The 20,928-nt window shown below is 51.2% G+C and overlaps 1 protein-coding gene across 1 annotated transcript in view; it reads left to right on the top strand.

Annotated features, from left to right (window-relative positions):
• Positions 1-569: 569 nt before the first annotated feature.
• Positions 570-20,928, top strand: part of Nacc2 (NACC family member 2) — a 67,857-nt gene continuing 47,498 nt past the window's right edge. Inside the window, exon 1 of the mRNA XM_050155003.1 lies at positions 570-722. The gene's annotated coding sequence lies outside the window, so the exon portion shown is untranslated. The remainder of the gene's footprint in view (positions 723-20,928) is intronic.

The raw sequence follows: 20,928 nt of genomic DNA, 5'->3' as shown, positions 1-20,928 counted from the left end.
GGCACTGGTGCCTGAGCACAAAGGGACTCAGGTTGGGAGGGGTAAACAGGGGACTCCTGGGTACTTTCAGGAGTGTGGCCGGCTTAATTTCTAGACATTTGACTTAAAACCAGATCTGTCACTAGAGTATGGCCTTGGGCGAACAGAGCCCGGCTGCTGGTGACTAGGGGCTGTTACACTCCTGGATCCCATCCGGCTGGAATACTCTAGTCTCCTCCAGACTGCTGTAAGTCGGTGCGCAGCAGGTACTCGCGCCCGGAGGTACTTGCTCCAAGGTTGCTCGGTCACGCGATTTCCTAAGACTGGTGGGTTTGTAAACGCGGCCGCGGGGCATTAAGAGGTTGGGACCGGGCGCCCCAGGTCGTTCCCCTGTCCGGCCGCTGATCCCAACCCCTCTGGTGCCTCGTGCAGTCTCGGACGCTAAGCGCTCGGGAAGGCTGGCGCAGCAACTCTTCGTACCGGGATCTCCCACCAGACCCCCTTGGGCTTCCCTCACCCGCGCCCACCTGGCGACGAGTACGCGCGCGCGCGCGGTCGGCGCTCTGTCCCTTTAAACAGCCCGCGGGCGCCTCCCCCGCGCCCCGCCCCCGCCGCGGTGCGGCCGCCGGTGCTGGGCGAGGTCGGAGAAAGTCCGCGGGCGCCGGAGCTCGGGGACGCCGGAGCACTTCCTGCCGCGGGCGGCGCCGCAGCTGCCCAGGCCGGACCGGGCCGGGTGCCCGCAGGTACGGCCAACTTGGCGCGCGTCGCGCCGTTTCCGCCGCGGGCCAGTCGTCCCGCCCGCACTTCCCGCAAACTCCGCGGCGCGGCCGCCCAACTTGCGCACCCGCTGCCTGCCGCAGTGCCCGCCGCGCGCCCGGGGCGCGGCCGAGTGGGGTGCGGGCCGCGCTGGAGCTGCTCGCGGGCCGCGGGGCGGAGAGGGCCGGCTCGCCGAGCTGTCCCGGCCCAGAGCCCGGCCCCGGCCCCCTCCAGAGCTGGGGCTCCCGGAGCGCTAGCGTCTTCCTTTCCCGCCGGGGTCTTTTGGCCACGGGAGACCCCGGGTCTGCCCTGGATGGGAGGGAAAGCCCTGATGACACTGGCCCCTAGCCAGGGCACAGGGGACACACCCCTCCTGGCCGGCCAGGTCAGAGGCAGCGCGTCTGCGCATCAGACTCGGCCCGTGCCCGCCCTCTCTAGCTATGTGGGCCAGTTGGTGGGCAGGGGTCGTCACTGCCTCCCTTTCTCTCTGGTGATAACTCCAACCTTGGAAGATACTGGGGGTCGCTGCGGTGGGAGGGGGCTTTTGGCTTGTTCCTGTTTCTGCATCTCTGCAAAGTTGTTAAGGTCTCCGGACTCATCTCCAAGAAAACTTAAGGGTGTTTGGGGCTGGGGGAGGTGAGATTGGGCGTCTCAATGGCTTCTTACCCTGGGACTCGGTACCTGCTCCTCTTGTGCGTATGTTGCGGGAGTCAGCGGTGTCGCTTTAGCCCTTCTCTGGGTTCGTTTCCCCGGGCAGATCTGTTCACGCTGCTAACTGCTGATATCTTCCTGGTGCTTTTTGAACCCTAGGGTATGTGGGCTCCTCTATTCTGCTCCCTGGAGCTTACTTCCCCGGCAACTTCCACTGTCCCCTGCTCCCTCTTACTTCCCGATGGAGATTTTTTTTTTTGGTGGTGGTGGTGGTGGTGGGGGCTCTAGACTAGCCAGGTGTAGCTCTGCGAAGTGTTGCGGCTGAGCCAATAAAGGGGTGGAGAGGGCTGGGTCATGATCTTGGTGGCCTGGCTGGGCTCTTGATCCAGTAAAGCCCTCTGAGCAATTGATGTGCAGGTTCATGTCCTGGTCCTCCCAGGTGCAGCTCTCTGACCCTCCTCTCCTGCCTCTGTTTCCTTTTCTGTCCTCTTCCTCCTACAAGTTCTTGACTGCTATTCCCTTTTTTTTCCATTTTGACCAAAGATGAGGGTAGAATATCCCGTGGGGCTCTGCAGTCTGTGTGGTCTTTAATCCTCATGATGTCCTGGGAGAGTTGGCTGTGACTTTTCATTTCACAGTTGAGGGGACAAGGCTTGCTCAGCTAGGGGATGGACAGCCAGCATTCTGTCTAGTCCCAACCTCCAACAATCTTATCCAGGCACGTGGAGCCACCCACTCCATCCGCCAGTGTCCTTCACTCTTCATTCCTTCAAGGATGCTCCATGGCACTTCCTTATTGGGTGGCACCTCGGCTGGAGCCCAGATGAAGGAAAGAGGTGAGACCCAGGCGCAGCTGTCCCTTGTTCTTTGGGCCAGCTGGTTGGAATTAGCACAAGTAGAAGGAAGTGTTACTTGCCAGTTCTCAGTGACCAGAGATCTTTTCTCGGTGGTCATGCCCATGGCAGGATGGTGTTTGGTGAAGGATGTGCACCCTGGCATCTGAACCCCGCTGATTCCCGGAGCTCGCAGCCATTTAGAGTGCTGGGAAACACTATCAGAGAGAAACGCTTGTGCTGCAAGAGCTGAGCGCCAGGCTGCTCCTGGGTTGTGCATCCACTGTCAGTCTGAATTACGGACTGCTGGCATTATGCGTGGGGCATCCAGAGTGCCTCTTCCTGGGAGAGAGGCTCCTACAGGACTTTGACGGCCTCACCAAGCCCCCTTTTCAGACTAGTTCTTGAGCCTACATTTGTCCTCTCAGAACAGTGGTTTCAAGTGGTGAGCTGGCTGGTGCGCAGAGGCCCTGTTTGCTTCAGAGGTCCTTCCTGCCTGCGTGGGTGTGTGTGTGTCGATGTGATCGCTAGGGTCTTGTCTGATCTTGGCATAGGGATCCAGCACTAATGGGACGGAAACTGAGAGCTGTGGTTGCCTCAACAAGAATTGAGTCCCTGCCTCTGACATCCTTGATCCTAGAGTGCACATGGCAACTGGTGGCTGCGGGCTCTGGCTGTCCATGTTTCCTCCACTCCCTTCCCTAGACCTGTTTTCTGTATGCTCTAGCCTATGAAATCACCCTATCCCCCTGGCTTGTGGGCTCTACTTCTCTAGCCTGGTGGCTTCCAGGGAGTTATCTGGAGAGCTTACAGGGGCGCAGGGAGCGGGGTTGAAGTCAGCTTGGGTGTAGGGGTGGGCTGCTGAGGGGGTTCTGTTTCTGGGTCCAGTGACCATGAACCAATGTCAGGCCTCAGTCCTTGCTCTCATCTGCCACAAAGCCATACACCCCAGCGTAAGGAGCATATTTGAGAAAGTGACTTTGATGTGCACCCCCCATGCCCCACACCCCGGGCATGCTGCTTTCACTATTGGTACCCACCCTTGCCTTAAGAGCTGCTTATGTGTTGTGTCTGGCCCATGCTGGCCTCAAACTGAGCCTGGCTTCGCAGGATGACAAAGGCTGCCTTCCAGCTCTGAGGAGTTTTGGCTGGTTGGAATGGGGATGGATGTTGGTATTCATGGCTGTGTCTCTAGGGGGTCACCCTGGGCTGAAGAAACTGTGTGGACTTTGAGACCTGTTTTTGCTTTGCTTTTATTTTTTTTGACTGAGTCTTAAACTGTGTGTGTTGTTCAGGCTGGCCTTGAACTCAATAAGTAGCTGAGGATGACCTTGAAGCCCTGCTCCTCCAGCCTCCTAAAACCTGAAATAACTGGTGTGTGTTCTTACTCCCTGCTCCAGGCCTTGGAGAAGGGAGCAGAGCCCTGTGGTGATGCTGGAGGCAGGTACCACCAGCCCCTGGGACACTGGTTTTAGCTGCTCCTGGCAGGTATAGGCTGCCTGCACCTGGCCCCGTGAGGGTGCACGTGGAGTCTGCCCTGCCTGGGTGTGGTCAGGTGATGGAAGGGTGCAGTAACCTGTTTAGAGCTGGCTTGCTGCTCCCTTTACCCCAAAACTGGAGTTTCTGGACTATTCCCGGACTACCTTTACCTTATACTTCTCTGAGGCAGTGTGAGGAGCCTGGTCTCGTGTTATCACGAGGGGGGGGGCATTTAGCTAGCATAGTCTCTACCTGGTTTCTCAGATGTGGGTAGCCCTGCCCACAGCCTCCCCTGCTACTGCCTCCTGGGTTTCTTTTCCTTTCATCCTTCTGCCACCCCTGGCTGGGGCCCCACCCCTGGAGAAGCATCCTGTGATCTGGCCTGAGGTGACTACTCTGGCCTGCTCTTCAATGCAACGATCCTGGCGACCTCTTTTGCTGGTTTAGCAAATTCTCACTCTTCCCTAGGCCTGCCTCTGTTGGCATCTCCTGCGGTCCTCACTTTCCTAGAGCCAGGCTTGGCTTTGAGCTTGCAAGTTTGGGTTTTAGAAGCAGAGACCCCTGTGACTGGGTCTCCACACTACAGGCCCATGAACATAGTGGCGTCTCTGAGTCCTCTGTTTGGAGTCCTGTCCCTTACCCAGACAGGAGTCTGGGAGTCCTCTGAGCAGAGTGGAGAACGGACTCTGACCCAGGGCCCTGCCTGCCCTGGTGTCTGCTGTGTCGGGCCTGGGTTCTGGGAAGCTGCTTGATTGGGAACCTAAGATTAGATTACTGGAGATTTTGCCCCCTCCCCAGGCTGTGCGGCCCTCCCTGTTTGGGTCCCACTCCAGGTCTCCCAGCTCTGGATGGTGAGACCCTTGGTGGGAATATTGCTGGCCCTTTAAGGGAAGGCTGGTGCAGTCCCAGGGAGAAGGAGGCTTTTTCTCTGGAGTTGTTTCCAGGTCCCCGGGGAAGAGCTGGCTGGGGCTCTTAGGAATCTTGCCCCTCCTCCTTGCATCAAGCCTGGCATCCAGGAGGGCATCCGGCCACAGATGGGCCTCCAGCTCTAGGCCCGCCCCTCACTGGTGTCTGGGAAGCAGGCAGGGGTGGGGTGGGGCGGGGCATGGGGCCGGATCAACGGGGCCTGAAAGTGCCCTTATATAGTCACTGGGGGTGAGCAGGGAGTCACGCCTTCGAGCTGTCTGGCCCTGGGGTGGCCAGTGCCCCCTGGCATTCCAGTGGTGAGAGATGGCAGTCTGAACGGCAGGAGAATCTGGGGTCCAGTACTTTGGGTTCAGCAAAGCCAGCCCCCACAGAATGCCTGTTGATGATTGAAAATATAAATGCCCCCATTCCTCTGTAGTCAGAGCCAAGAATACTTTGAAAACCACCGTTTTTAAAAGTCAGAGGTAATAGTGTGTCCGTAGCCAGGAGTGGGCTGAGGCCCTTGACTGCATCGTGGGCTCTGGTGCCTGCTGGTGAGGCAGCCTTTCCAGTATGAAATGCTGGCGACCTCTTGATGGGAGCAGCTGAGTGGCTTCTCATTCCCAGCCCTGCTGGGGAGAGGGGCATAAAGGGGAGGCTCCTGTTCATATCCTCCATTTCTGAATCTCTCCCCTTCATCTCCTGTGTTGCTGGGGTGCAGGGGAGGTGACCTGCTGTCCTGTCCTGTTGCTGACTTCTGTGGCACCCCAGTACTGGGCCATCCCCCTTCCCTCCTGGAGCCCTGGGGCTTCGTCCTTGGCCTCCCTCCTCTCCTCCTCTGCCCTCTCCATTCTTGACTCTGCTCTTAAAAAAAAATGACAATGTTAACACAGTTTTTGCTCATTTAATCTAGTTACTATTGCGCTACTAAGCGCCTTTGTTAAATTTTGTATATTGATACTTTTCGTTGTTGTCAGCAGTTTTTTCTTTTTTTTTTTTTTTTTTTGGATATAAAGCCATTAGGGTGAGAGAAGATTAAAAAGATACATTACAATTAAGATGTTAATGAAATCCGCATCATACAACTTTTGAAACCCTTCAGGCATTTATCTTGCCTGTGTCATGTCCATTAACTTTGGCTATTCTTATTCCACACTGACCCCTGCTGAGAGATTTGTGCTATAATTGGATTTTTTTTTAAATTAAAAAAAAAAGGGGGGGGGAAGCTTTTAAGAAAATAGAGGTTGAGTGGCCAGTTCTGGTTCCGAAATGAAGAGAGTAGAAAATGGGAAAGCTTGGCTCCCTCACTGGGGGCAGGCGCAGGGCCCATCCATCCCTGCTTGGCTATAAGATGTGCATTTGGGGTGTGGCTTTTTAATGGGAGACCCCAGAGGAATGAGGGTGTGACCTGAGAGCCAGGTCGGGGCTGGGGGTACTCTGATCTCCCTGGCAAGAGCCAAGGTGCTGGGAGTGGGTAATAAGAGTCTCTTCTCCCTCTATCCCATCACTCTCCTTGGCCTGTGACTGTTTAAGGGGACACTGATGTTTCTGGCTAAGGTTTTGGGCTATGGGAAGCAGGGAGATTCCCCAGGTCGTCTTCCTAGGGCAGCTGAGAGTTTAGGGCAGCAGTGTGGTTTCTGTGCAGGCAGGTCAGATGTGTGTGCACAGGTGCACACATCCATGTTTACATATAAATGAGCTCGTGTGCTCATGTGACCCATCGCCAGCAGCCCCTCACCGTCCCTTGGACCAGCTCCCCGGGATAGCTCTGTGGGCACCTGGCAGTGCTGGAGCTGGTCAGGTGGTTGGCAGTGGGCTGCACAGACAGATTTCATGGCTGTGTTTCTGCAACACCTTTCTATAAAGGGAAACATAATTTAAAATATGATTACTTAGTGTTGTAACAGCGCCTCAGCCGCTCTGCTGTGAGGGAGATCATTATCAGTCTGATATTAACTTGCAAAGAATATTATGCAAATTGCCTGCGGCTGGGGAATCCTGGGGGGGGGGCAGTCTGGCTTCCCTGCCCTTGTCCTTGGGCCTGAGGCTTTTTCTTCCTTTCCCCTCACCCTGTGTACCCAGGCCATCCTGGTCCTCAGGTTTAGCAGCAGCCCAGCACCTTGGGTCTGTGGAGCCCCACCCACATCCTTTGCTCCCCTTTGCTACAGTGATAGGCAGGCTTGCTGTGGTGTGGCATGGCCTCTCTCTGGGGTGACAGTGCTGTGATGTGGCTGTAGCTGGGCCTTGACATGGGCACTCAGCTTCTGCAGCTCAGCCATGGTGTGTGTTGGGGGGGACAATTGTTCTGCTGGTCTTGGGCACAGGGGCAGCACCTGGGAGAGGGTGTGCTCTGGCAGGGGTATGTCCTGCTGTGCTGGTCTTGGAGGTCTGGTGGCAGCTACAGCCTTACAAGGAGGAAGTGTTCTCCCCTGTGTAAGCTCCAAGTTCATCCTGATGGATGTGGTGCGTTCTGGCTACACTGTTCACTGTAACAGAGTCCCTTAGAGCAATGGCCCTGACTCTAAACAGTGGATAGGCCTGTTGGGTGTGTGTGTGTGGGGGCGGGGGTCCTAGAAACAGTGTCTACCTGGTACCAGTGAAAGCCCAGTAGTTGGTCCACCAAAGATGCCCCTCTCTAGTGCGGTGAAACTGAAGCCCACTGGGTGTCACCAAATCTCCTTCCTGTACCCCAAATCTGACACATAACCAAGGTCTGGAAAGTAGGAACCTTCCTGGGAGAGCCCTTAGCTTTTCCAGGGCAGGGGGTGAGAGTGTGCACGTGGGGTGGGGGCTGCAAGGGTGATTTGGGGTGGTGCAGAATCTGGCATCTGGTAAAGAGGTATGGGACGTTCTTAAGGATCATATTGATGCTTATTCCTCGTGGCTTTTGCCCACAGTGCTAGGTTTTCATACCCAGAATCCTCCTGAGGTGTAGGCTCTGCCCACCACTGCACTTGGGTCCTGATCCAGGGCCTCAGTTTCTCTGTGCGTGAAACTAGGGAAGCTTATCATGAGCTCTGGATAGCATACAGCACCCCATTTTAGTCATCAGGGTCACTGGCCAGGGTTGATCCATGGTCAGCTTTAGGGAAGCCACCTTGTGTCTTATCCTAGGGTGTTCCAAAGAGCTGTCTTCCTAATCACACAGCCAGCTACTTCTTTCCTGCTGCTCCCTACCCCTCTGCTTCTGATGGCTGCTGTGGGACTGCCTAGGCTGTCTGTGTGTGGTCTGCAGGAGGGACATTGTTTTAAAGGATGATAGGCCTTAGGCTGACCTAAAAGGCACTAAAAGCAGATTAGTGTAAACAAAACCAGAGAGATGGCTCAGCAGTTCAGAGCACTTAACCTCTGCTCTTGCAGAGGACGTGGGTTTGGTTCCCAGCACCTACGCGGTGGCTCCAACCCAGTATCTTCAGTCCCAGGTGGTTCACATGCCTATACAAAAGTCAAGCAAAACACTCATACACATAAAACATAATCTTTAAATTTTTTTATTGATATTTATTGAGCTCTACATTTTTCTCTGCTCCCCTCCCTGCCTCTCCCCTCTCCCCTTCAGCTCTCCCCCAAAGTCCCCATGCTCCCAATTTACTCAGGAGATCTTGTCTTTTTCTACTTTCTACTTCCCATGTAGATTAGATCTACGTAAGTCTCTCTTAGTGTCCTCATTGTTGTCTAAGTTCTCTGGGATTGTGGTTTGTAGGCTGGCTTTCTTTGCTTTATGTTTAGAAACCACCAATGAGTGAGTACATGTGATAATTGTCTTTCTGTGTCTGGGTTACCTCACTCAAAATAATGTTTTCTAGCTCCATCCATTTTTCTGCAGAATTCAAGCTGTCATTTTTTCTGCTGTGTAGTACTCCATTGTGTAAATGTACCACATTTTTTTTTATCGATTCTTTGATCGAGGGGGATTTACATTGTTTCCAGGTTCTGGCTATGACAAAGTTGCTGTGAACATAGTTGAGCACATGTACTTGTGGCACAATTGAGCATCCTTTGGATATATACCTAAAAGTGGTATTATTGGATCTTGAGGAAGGTTGTTTCCTAATTTTCTGCGAAATCACCACACTGACATCCAAAGGGGTTGTACCAGTTTGCATTCCCACCAGCTAAATTTTTTTTTAAATTAAAAATATTTGCATATGGGTGTTTTGCGTGAATGTATGTCTGTGCACCGTATGTGTACCTGGTGTCTATGAAGGCCAGGAGGGTGTTGGATCTCTTGAAAATAGAAATTACAGATAGTTGTGAGCTGCCATGTGGGTTCTGGGAATGGAACCTGGGTCCTCTGGAAGAGCAGCAAGTGCTTTTAGCTACTAAGCAATCTCTCCTGCCCTTTCCCGAAATGAATCTCGAAAACATTAGCAGACATCCAGGCCCCTCTCACCTTCTCCTGGCTCTATAGTTGTAGACACATTTGACCTTGTCTGCACCATTCTGGCTGCTGCCTCCTTGTCCCAGCAGCCTCTTCCCTCTAACTCTGGATGAGCTCAGTTCAGCTCCTTAACCAGTCAATGCCCTGTTTGTGAATAAGGCCCTGTTGAAGGTTTTGGGGAGTGGGGATATGAAGTTTTGGTCCAGGACAGAAAACCTTTGTGCTTGGTGGCTCTTGCAGTACTGGCCAGCAGGGTGGGCTCAGCCCAGCGTCCACTGCGTCTCAAAGCTTTGCCGAGGATGTGTGAGCAGCAGTCCAGCTAGAGATGTTTGGGAGAGCAAAGCAGAGGGGGCCGAAGGAGGGAAACGGGGCCGAGGCTTACATAAGCTTTGGGATAGGAGAGGCAGGCGTTGTGTTAATTATTGTAACCCAGTTTAGCGGCGAGTCTGTGTCACATGAAGTGGCCTGGAAACTGAAGCGCGTGGGTCACAGTGAAGTCCTAGGGTGACATGGCTGGTACAGGGACAGACAGTGCAGCTGTAGGGAGGCTGAAGGGAGGAGATGGCGGCACAGTTCTAGGCACCCTTGACCTTGCCTGCACCAATGCTGGTGCCCCCTGGCACAGCCTCTTCGCTCCGTGTGCTCCCGGGACCTAGTGCCAAGCTGGTGTCTGGACCAGCAGCAGCCCTGCTGGTCTGACGTGGGTGTCAGTGGGGTGGGCTTGCACGAAGTGACAGCCTTGGCTTCTCTCCTGGGACACAGCAGGCTTCTAGGTGTCTCCCTCTTCTCAGGTGACCAACTGTGTGAAGGATAAAGCCTGTGGGCCCCCGAGGCCGCTGGAGGCTACCCTGGGGCTCAGCTCTGGACCACCAAGCAGGTTCTTGAGTCTACAGGAAGATGGGAAGCATCCCAAAACATCCTTGAGAATTACCCAACCCTAACACTGTATGGGACCCCTCGGAGTTTGGAGATTCCCCTCCGCATTTTATCTGCCAGGTGGCAGGGGTCTCTGGGAAGACTGTTAGTGCCTTCCTTTGCTGCATGTAAGACCTTGGCTGGATTTGGGTACTGCTTCTGAGGGGGTCTCCATGATCCCCTTCTTCAGGAGCTGATGGGGTGACATGGTCTCCTCCAGTCTGAGGCCAAGAGCTGTGGAAGATATCCCTGCCTTTCTAAGCACTCCACAGTGAGACTGGCTTCCATTCTTGCCCCTGTTTCCATTGATAGACGGGCTACCCAGTGTTGGCCGGTGAGACTATGCTTCAGAAGTTTGAGAAAAAGCTTAAAGATAATCAGATTTAGGAATTACATGTTCTGTTTAAAGAATGCTTCCCAGTAAGTTACCCAGCAGGCCTCAGTGTATCTGATTCAGACAAGAGCCAAGGGCCACCTGCTACCTACCTGTGCCAGCACAGGCCATGACCTCGGCAGCCCTGCTTGCTGCAAAACCAGCTGTCAACCAGGGACATCCTTCATAGTGAGGCGTCTGATGCAGATGATTTGTTCTGGTGATTTGTTGCATCTTAAACTTTTGTGTCGGGCGGTGTTGGTGCACACCTTTAATCCCAGCACTCGGGAGGCAAAGGCGGGAGGCAGAGGCAGGCGGATCTCTGAGTTCGAGGCCAGCCTGGATTACAAGAGCTAGTTCCAGAACAGGCTCCAAAGAACAAACAAACAAACAAACAAAACCACAAAAAACTTTTTGTGTGACCTGGAGGTAATTTGATATTTTCAGTGAATCTGAGGGATTTGCTTATTTATTTTGAAGAATAGTTTATTATTGACTACACTGGAATAGTAGCAGTAACTAGGAAGGAACTGGAATTCTGCTTCCTTTTTTTTTTTTTTTTTTTTTTTTTTGATGCAGGGTGTCTCTCTGTAGCCCTGGCTGACCTGGAACTCATTCTGTAGACCAGGCTGTCCTCAAACTCAGAGATCCGCCTGCCTCTGCCTCCCAGGCGCCGGGATTGAAGGCGTGGGCCACTGCTGCCCAGCTGGTCGTGGTGCCTTCATACAACAATAGAACAGAAACTAGGACAGCAACAACAGTTAGATGTAGTGGTGTTTCATTTGTATTTTAATAAATAAAGCTTGCCTGAAGTTCAGGGAGTAAAACAGCCACACTGGCCAGCCTTACAGACCAGGCACCTTTAATCCCAGTAGTCACACTAGTTTGCCATAGAAACAGGGCGGTAGTGAGGCATGCCTTTAATCCCAGCACCAGAGGGGAATATAAAATGGGAGGACAGAGCTCTCTCACACAGTCTCATTCTGAGATTCCTGGAGGCAGGGTCGCTACTGAGGTAGAGGTAAGTACCAGTGGCTGGTTCTGGTTGTTTTTGCTTTTCTGACCTTCAGGTTGAATAGTTTCTCTGGGTTTGTACTAATCGTGCTATACTTAGAGTGTTTATTAAGAACAATTACATAAAATAAATAATGCTACATTTTATTTAATCTGCATAGTAAATCAACAAGGCAAAGGGGGAGGACAGGAGTGTTATATGATTATTTTTGTACGTTTGTATGTGAGCCTAGCCTTTAACAGTTGAGGCATCTCTCCAGTCCATGTAAAAGTCAGTAACATAAATTAACAAATATCTCTTTATTTTTTTGTAAATTAAAGTCAACATATACATGATACATAAAAGGTATTCAGTAAGTGGTAGTTAAAAAAACTACTAATAAGAAAGTAATGATTCAAATCACAAAACTTGTTTGTTTTTCTTTTTTTTTGAATTTTTAAATTGATTTTATTGAGCTATACATTTTTCTCTGCTCCTCTTCCTTCCTCATTACAGATGGTTGTGAGCCACCATGTGGTTGCTGGGAATTGAACTCAGGACCTTTGGAAGAGCAGGCAATTCTCTTAACCTCTGAGCCATCTCTCCAGCCCCTTGTTTTTTTTTTTTTTTTTTGAGACAGGGTTTCTCTATGTAACTTTGGTGCCTTTGCTCTGTGGGCCAGGCTGGCCTTGCATTCACAGAGATCTACCTGTTTCTGTCTCCCAAGTGCTGGGATTTGTACCTGGTACAAAGCTTTTATATGCCTTGGATTTTATAGTAGTACACGAAAGTATCTGTCATTTTATTTTTATGTAAAATGATCAGATAAATGCTGTTCCACAGACATTTTAATACCATTTATCATTAATGAATTTTTACACAGAGTATCACTGGATCATTTCTAAATTTCTAAAGGCACACACCATCACTGCCCTGCTTGCTTCGTGTGTGTGTGTGTGTGTGTGTGTGTGCGCGCGCGCGCGCGCGCGTGCGTGCACGCGGCTCCTTCCTCCCACCACGTGACTTCAGGCATCACACAATTAGGTGAACAGGCTTGGTGACAAACTCCTTCACCCCACTGAGCTATTTCAGTAGCCCTGTTTGTATTGGAGGGCTTGGTTTGTTTTTGTTTTCTTAAGAACAGCCCCTACTGTGTAACCCAGTTGGAGGCTGGCTTCCAACTCTTCTCCTGCTTCAACTTCTCCCTCCCTAGAGTTACAGGTGTGGTCTCCCAAGCTGACTTCCCCTGTGGAATGAGTGTTGGGGTTTTTGTGCCAGCCCAGCCCCTAAATTATTTCTCCCTACCAAAGGGGTGGCTTGAGATTAAAGACACAACTCACATGGCTTGATCGGGAGATTCTCAGTGATCCCTCATGAAATCCTGAGTTCACATCTCAAAGTTCCTCTGTGCTTATGCTCCAAACAGCCTTATGTACAAAAACATAAACTGAGGGGGTAATTCATTAGCATCCTGTTTCCAAGGTAACCAGGTGAATGTCTCTGGTCCACACCTTTGACCACACCTTTCTATGCAGTCTCTGTCCCAGCTTCCTATCTTCCTGCTCTGTGTGCTAGCTCTGTCTGGAGGCAGGCCGAATTAACATATCTTTTCAGGCGTCCTCCAAATTACAAAGAAGGAGCAGAACAACATCCTGACCCTTTGTTAGGGAGGTGACCACCGACTGTGTGGCAGGTGCAAACTGGCTTGAGATTCTGGTTCCCTGTAGCAACGTGGGTCCACACAGCTGTGAGAAGGCAGTCAGAGAGCTTTGAGGTTTCAGATGAGGGGATCCTGGCCTGCTTTGAGTTTTCAGATGAGGGGATCCCGGCCTGGATTCTTGTTCTCTTGATGGCTGGCTACTCTAACACCTTCCAACTTCATCTGCCTCGTGGCAGATGCCGGTAAGTACGGAGTTACAGCCGATCGTGTGGACATCCCCCTGACGGCTGGAGGACTCTGGTGGGCCTGGTAAATGTGGTGGTGCTGCTGTGAATGGAGTTAGCAAGGGTTTGCTCCAGAGAACCTGGAATGTCCAGGCCAGTTGGGAGAATGCCTCCCATTTGGGCCTACTTGTGGCGTCTCATACTTGCCATGTCTTGGGCAGAAGCATCACACATGCAGCCCTGTGTCCTCTGGTGTTATCTCTAGAGCTGGATATGGTGGCATGTTTAGAAAGAACTGTGCTCTGAGTCACTTGGGGGACATGTCTATCTGTTTGAGTTTTCTCTCTCTCGTTTTGAGACAGTCTCTCACTATAACCCAAAATGCCCTAAAACTCACCAAGTTGCCCACCCTGGCCTTGAAGTCATGGCACTCCTCCTTACTTCTTTTTGAAATACAGTCTGTGTAGCTCTGTCATACCTGGAAGTCCACTTGTAGAACAGTGGCCTTGAACTCACAGAGCTCTACTGAGAGGCGGGGTTCATCCTGTGAACAGCACGTCCCTCTGGGGTCCTTGGAGCCTAAGGGTGGGTGGGTGTCCCTGTAGAGAAGCTTGAAGCTGGTGCTGGGTGGTACTGCTTACTGTCTGCGTCCCCTGTTCTTCCTTAGATTGTGAAGCTGCAGGAGGAGAAAAGCTGCAAGTCCTGTTTCTTCTCTCGGGACCCTGGAGTGCTTGGGTCTTCTTGATTGACGCTAGCAGGGTCCCTTTAGAGTTGTGTGGCAGACAGCTCTAGAGCGCTCAGGACGGACTAGTACGTGGTGAAGGACTAGGAGCTGGAAAGTTAACACTTCTGAAGGTCAGAATGTGTAGTTTAGGTTTTGCAAAGTTGCACTCCTCCTGCTCAGGCTGTCGGGGGGAGAGTTTCTCTTGCCCTGGCCAGCCTGCAGGAATACCAGCAGCCCCTTGTCGTCTTTGACTCAGGTTCTCATCAGTTCAGTTTTGGCCCCCAGCGTCACTCAGTTTTTGTCTCAGTAGGCTTTCTGTTGTGACAGGACACCCGAGATTACGGAGACTAGAGGATCATTTGGGTTCACAGGCCTGGAAGTCCAAGAACAGCATGTCACTGGTACCTGCTCTTCGTAGATTCTGGACAGGGCAGGGGCTCATGCCACCCCCAGCTCACACGGAAGGTAGAAGGATGAGTGACCTGTATGTACCTCAGGTTGCTCTGTGACCCCTCTCTAGTTAACCTGACCCAGATTAGAGATGGGAACCCACGCTTTTTTTTAAAGGTTAATTCATTTTTATTTTGTGTGTTTGAGTGTGTGCCCTCTTACATATATACACTACATGAGTGCAGTGCTCAGAACCCTGGAACTAGAGTTAGAGACAATTGTGAACTGCCGTTTGGTCCTTTTCAAAACCAGTGAGTGTTCTTAACTGCTGAGCCGTTTCTCCAGCCATGGGAAATCCATTTTTGAAGCTCTGCCCTATGACTCAAGCTCCTTCCCCAGGGTCCCACCTCACTGCACTGCCCTTTGGATTAGGATTTTTCCTGGATCTAATTTGTTTTTGTTTTTGTTTTTTTTATATGTATTTATTTGTTTGTTTGTTATGTATACAATATTCTGTCTGTGTGTATGTCTGCAGGCCAGAAGAGGGCACCAGACCCCATTACAGATGGTTGTGAGCCACCATGTGGTTGCCGGGAATTGAACTCAGGACCTTTGGAAGAGCAGGCAATGCTCTTAACCACTGAGCCATCTCTCCAGCCCCTTGTTTTTTTTTTTTTTTTTTTTTGAGACAGGGTTTCTCTATGTAAACCTGGCTATCCTGGAACTTGCTCTGTAGACCAGGCTGGCCTCAAACTCAGAGCACCTGCCTCTGCCTCCTGAGTACTGGGTCCTAAAGCACGTGCTGCCAGGCCCAGTTGACCCTGAATTTTTTTTTTTTACCAAACAGGTTCGGTGTTGTGCACCTGTGGTGCCAGCTGCTTGGGAGACTGAGGCATGGGATTGCTTGGGTGTAGGAACGTGAGATCAGCCGGAATAATATAATGAGACTTCATCTCAAAAATCACAAATAAACAGATGAAATGGGACATGGTAGCTCATGCTTATAGGCCTAGCATTTGAGAGACTAAGCCAGGTAGTTTGCTAAGAGTTTCAGGTCAACCTGGGATGCAGAGTGAGTTCCAGGTCAGCTGGGGCTGCAGAATGAGACCCTGCTTTTCAAAACAAAAATCATCAATAACAGAACAGAAACCCAATCCCAACCCTCTAAGAACAGTTCCCAGTCGTCCCTGCCCCCTCCAGCCCTGCAGGCCCCTGCCCCTCCCTGGGTGGTGCGGGGAGGACATTTTGACCTTCAGTCTAGAGGTAACGTCGGTTTCTGAAGCTGAGGACCAGCACAAGGTCAGAAGAGCTCTCTACAAACTTCTCAGTCCTAGCAGTAGAAAATCGACACATTGTGTCCTAAGCCCAGGTCTGCCCTGGCGGAACATCCCGCGACACCTGTGTGTTCCCTTGAGCTCTGTAATTACACGGGCCTGAGAAGGACAGGAGGTGATCTTGGTCTGAGGTAGGCCGTGTGGGATGGGAAATGAGTAAGAAAATTATCGGAGTTGCTTACAGAAGATTGATTTTTTTTTTTCCTGAGGGGAGAGGAAAGTGAACCCCAGGAGTTGTGCTGATTGTGCAGGCTTTTTGATGGTGCTTTGGGGGAGGTGTCCCTGGTGCTCAAATATCTGAATAATGCCCCAACAGGGATCCAGGGGCCACAGGTGTGATTCGGGAGAGATGCTGGCGGGGGCAGTGGAGGCAGGGGGCCTGACATGTGGGCACACCCTTGTGTTTGGTAGGACTCAGCTGGCCCAGTGCCATGGCTCATCAGTTGGCCTGCCCAGTACATATTCACGTTTGCTCCTCCCTTGCAGGGAGGACAGAGGTAAACCCGAGCCTCCAGAGGCCAAGCCACTGGCTCAAGGAAGCCAAGCAGATGGGCAGAGCTACCACTTGGGCTTGGGGGTCCAAGGTCCTCCATCCTGTTTGCACCGGGGCAGAAGGACTGATGAGTTCCATCCGCACACTGTTGGGGGTTCTGAGTCATGTGGTTCTGCTTTAGGGATGAGGTACTGGTACTTTAGGATGTAGTATCTTTGTCTCATAGAGGAGGACAGAAGAGGTGGAGTGACCTTGTGTGACCACACAAGACAGGAGGACTGTCACAGAGGAGCTGGGTCTAGCAATGGCTGTGTCCTGACATTCTCTTAGGGTTCTGCAGATGTCTTGGAGTCTAGTTGCTGTGGACCCCAGCTGGATCAGGTGGCACAAAGACATCGGAGCATCAGTGTGACTGCTGACCACTTCTGGATTCTTCTGCACCTTCGGGCTCTGCTGATGCGTGTTACCTGAGCCAGGTGTCTTTGACGTGGTCAGGTGATCCAGGAAGGGTAAACAAGGCAGGGCAGAGCTCTATGTCCTGGCTTGAGTGGGCAGCAGTGGCTGGCTTATGGCGACTCTCACCCTTCTCTGGGTCCAGGGTTTCCCTAAGGTTTCAGGCATCCCTCACTTGTGATCCTGACTGAGGATCTGAGCCCCCAGGTGTACAGAGTAATGGAAACCCAGCCAGTGGCATGTCTCTGCATCTGCCCTTGCCCTAGCTCTGCTTGGGAAGTGGAGTGCATAAGTTGCTCCATTAGCTCTGCCAACCATGTGCCTGCAAGCAGCCCCAACACCATTGCCTCCTAGAGAGAGCCATTGTTTGCTTGGGTTTCCAGCATCCTGAGAGTGCTGAACTGGCCTCAAGGGCCCCATTTGGCCAGGGATCTCTCCTCTTGTTTCCTGTGTCTTCTTTGGTTCTGTGATATAGGAACGCCCTGTTTCTTCCCCCAGGGCTGTTTACCTCCTTCCTTGGTCAGAAGCCCAGGTGTTCATGGGAAAGTTTCCTGTGCCCTTGGGGTAGAGGGTACAGGAGGGGCTGCTGTCTTAGAGCGCCAGAGGACTGTGTCCTCATCACCTCCTGCAGATGAGTGGTTTTGCCAGGTACAGTTGGCCAGCTCTGAGGTGGTTCCGTGTCTTTTCTCTGCCTCTTCTGTGGTGCCTCTGTTGAGACTCAGGCCCCTACCTGGCCCACATAGCACTACTCCCAAACTGGAGAATTCAACAAGTGCCCTCTGTGAGCTAAAGTCTTCTGTCTGCAGGGCTGGGCATTGATGCTCTGGGATGCAGATAAGTTCCTATGACTCCACATGGCAGTACACATCCCTTGTGTTTCATAGGACCTAGATTGGATTCTGGGTGCCTCTAGAGGAGGGCACCCAAGTGGAGCAGCGAGAGGCCCAGGCTCAGAGAAGAGTGGTGTAGAGAGGCTGCGCTGGGCAGGGGGAAAAGGCAGGGCTCGTGGTTCGTTACTGGGTCTCTACAGAATACAGTGGTCCTTGGATGGTATGTGGTTCCTTGATGAGGTGGGCATGGCTGATCTCAGCAGCCAGTGTTAGGGAATCAGCTCAGATCTGAGGGTCTCCCCAGCTTGGGAGCCCCCCATAGCAAGGAATGGTTGCCTGCAGCTGTCTAACAGGGCTCCTGTCTGCACAGCTGACTACACTGAATAGCTTGCTGGTCATTCCCAGAACAATGGGGGCACGTGGGGCTGGCTGCTCAACCCACAGTGTGAGTCTCAGGGATTTTGCTGAGCTTCACAGGCCTCCCTGGAGTTTATAAACTTACAGGTTTAGAAACTTCCTGTTCTGAGGCACAGAATAAGCAGTTGGGGGAGGTCTAAGGCCCACTCCTCTTTGCTAGTACGGCCATATGAACACAGTGGACATCTAGCATAGGCTGGGATTGGGGCTCCTGAGACCAGAGGAACGAGATAGAGGTTCCTCAGCTCCAGGTACGTCTGGCCTGGCCCCACCTTCCTACCCTGAGGGCTAGGTGGCTTTTTTACTCCCCTTTGAGTGGATCTGCCCCTCCATGTCCTTTCTACTGGGCCCTAGGATCCCCTCACCTGGACATAAGGAGGGCTGGCCACCAGTCCTGCCCTTTAGACTATACTGTGACAGTGTCCCTATTATCTAGTTGACAGCTGGTGTCTGACTGCCCCTCAGTCCCTGCAGAGGACTTCCAGGAACTCTGGATTATTAACTTGGCCTGGATGGCTCCCAGAGCTAGCTCAAGTAGGTTCAGTGGTTGAAGCCTTGTGCTTAGAGAAAGTGTCCTGTGCTTAGAATCCAAAGGATGGCACCCACTGTTGTGTGCCAGCCAGACCACGTAAGAATCCTGTCTTATCTTGCCATATTATAGCACTCTGGGTACACACCCCACTTTTCCCTGGTCTTCTCATCCACCCAAGAGGCATCATTGCCCACTTTAGGGGAGTATCCAGCCTTCTGGGCCCCAAAAAAGGAACACAGACTTCCAGTTGCTGAGTACGTGCAAAGCACACACGTCTGAGTAGTTTTTAGGATTTGTGCCTTAACTAGTGTGTGCTGTTTTTTTTTTTTTAAGTCATGATTGAAGTCAAATTAACATATTTACCTTCAGTGCTCCCGTGGGAACGGTTAGAGAATCTGAGAGGTGCGGCGGCTGCATCGCATTTGTGACAGTGACGCGGATGTCAGCTCTCCCGGGACAGGTGCCTGTGCTTCTCCATGGCTTCCTGGATGAGTTGAGAGACTAGTCTCCTGTGTGGTGTGCACGTGGTCCTGGCTGAGGCTGTGAGGTGATTGCTGAGACTGTTGGGCCATCTCTTTAGCACCATATTTGAGGATTTCTTATACATGGTATAGATCTGGGTCATACATTTTTTAAAATATTTATTATGTATTAATATTCTGTCTCTGTGTATGACTGCAGGCCAGAAGAGGGCACCAGACCTCATTACAGATGGTTGTGAGCCACCGTGTGGTTGCTGGGAATTGAACTCAGGACCTTTGGAAGAGCAGGCAATGCTCTTAACCACTGAGCCATCTCTCCAGCCCCCATACATTTTTTTTTAATTAGTTAGTTGCATTTACTTATTTGTGTGTTTGTGGGGGTTGAGAGTGCACATGCCATGGTACTCTTATGGAGGTTAGAGGACAACTCGTGGGAGCCGGTTTCTTCTACCGTTTGGGTCTCAGGGATAAAACACAGGTCACCAGGCTTGGTGGAAAACACCTTTACCCACTTAGCAATCTTAACAGCCCAGGAGCTTGCTCTGCAGCCAAGTTAGCCTTGAACTCACAGTGTAACTGAGGCTTGCCTTGAACTTGTGATCTTCACACCTCAATTTCTCAGTATTTTCTTTTCTTTACCCTCCCCACTCCCCCAGAGTTTCATTGTGTAGTCCTGGCTAGTCTGGAACTTGCTCATTAGAGCAGGCCAGCCTCAGATTCATCAATCTGCTTACCTCTGCTCCCAGGCACCGGACTACAGGCGCTCACCACCACCCTCAGCGCTTTTCCTTTTCGAAACATCTTTATTTATGTACTGCAAAGTCTGCCCATATGGTCATAATTTATGATCCAGGTAACAGTATGATCAGAGTTGTGTAGCCTTCCTGGAAATCAACTCAGAACATTTTATTACTCAACAACAAACAACTAGGTGGAACGTGGTGGCTAACACTGCTTAGGAGTCAGAAGCAGGGGAATCTCTGTGAGTTCGAGGCCAGCCTGATTTACAGAGCAAGTTCCAGGACAGCTAGAGCTGTTACACAGAGCAACCCTGCCTGGAAAAACCGAAACAACCAAACTCTTTTAGTAATGTATACCCCAGCCCCAGCCCTGGGCAACCTCTAATCTCTCGGGTCTATCAGTTAGTTACCTACCTTTTCTAGATGCCACAGTGTGGCCTTGAGTGACTGGCTTTTTTCACTGACTTTTTTTTTTCTTTTTTTTTTGAGATAGGGTTTCTCTGTGTAGCTTTGGAGCCTGTCCTGGAACTAGCTCTTGTAGACCAGGCTGGCCTTGAACTCACAGAGATCCACCTGCCTCTGCCTCCTGAGTGCTGGTATTAAAGGCGTGTGCCACCACCGCCTGGCTTTTCACTGACATTTAAAGAGTCCTCTATGGCATTTTATTAGAAGCCTTACCCTTTGTTGTGAATCATATTCTACCATCTGATTTTCCAAATTTCATTTATCTTTCTTTGGTTGATAGATACTTGGGCTACTTCCACCTCTTGACTTGTAACCAATGCTTTGTAAACTTTTGAGTAGATAATGTGTTTTCTCTTGCAAATACTCCTATAAGTGGAATTTCTAGGTCATGCAGAAATACAGTTTAACTTCTGGAAGACTTTGCAGCTTATTTTCCAAAGCGGTGGCAGCATTTCACATCCCACTGTGTTCCCACCACTGGCTATCTCCTGCGTCTTTCTCTTTTGTTTTTTGGTGCTGGGAATGGAAGAAGCTGAGGGCCTGGTTACAGATTAAACCCACGTTTCTGGCTCCCTCCCCCCCTGCAGCTCCTCACTGTGGTTTTCCCTCCAGTGTCCTTGCTGGCTAATGATACTGTGTTTTATGTGCATATCGGACATGTGTGCCCATTCTTTGGTGAAAGTCTCTTTAGATGCTTTTATATTTTATATATATATTTAGGTATAAGCCACATCATAAATATGATTAGCAGGTATTCCTTAACAGATTTTTCCCTACTGTGTGTTTGGCAGTGGGTAGGTAGGTAGTGTGTTCACGTGTGTGTGTACAGGTATGTGTATGTGGTGGCTACAGGTCTATATCTCGTGTCTCCCCCAGGCACTCTCTATCATATTTTTTTTTTTTTTTTTTTTTTTTTT

This window comes from Alexandromys fortis, unplaced genomic scaffold (genome assembly GCF_014885135.2).
Source record: "Alexandromys fortis isolate MF-2015 unplaced genomic scaffold, M_Fortis_MF-2015_v1.1 scaffold_72, whole genome shotgun sequence".
Taxonomy (NCBI): Eukaryota; Metazoa; Chordata; class Mammalia; order Rodentia; family Cricetidae; genus Alexandromys; species Alexandromys fortis.
Note: the sequence above shows the minus strand (reverse complement) of the source record. Positions and strands in the feature narration are given on the sequence as shown.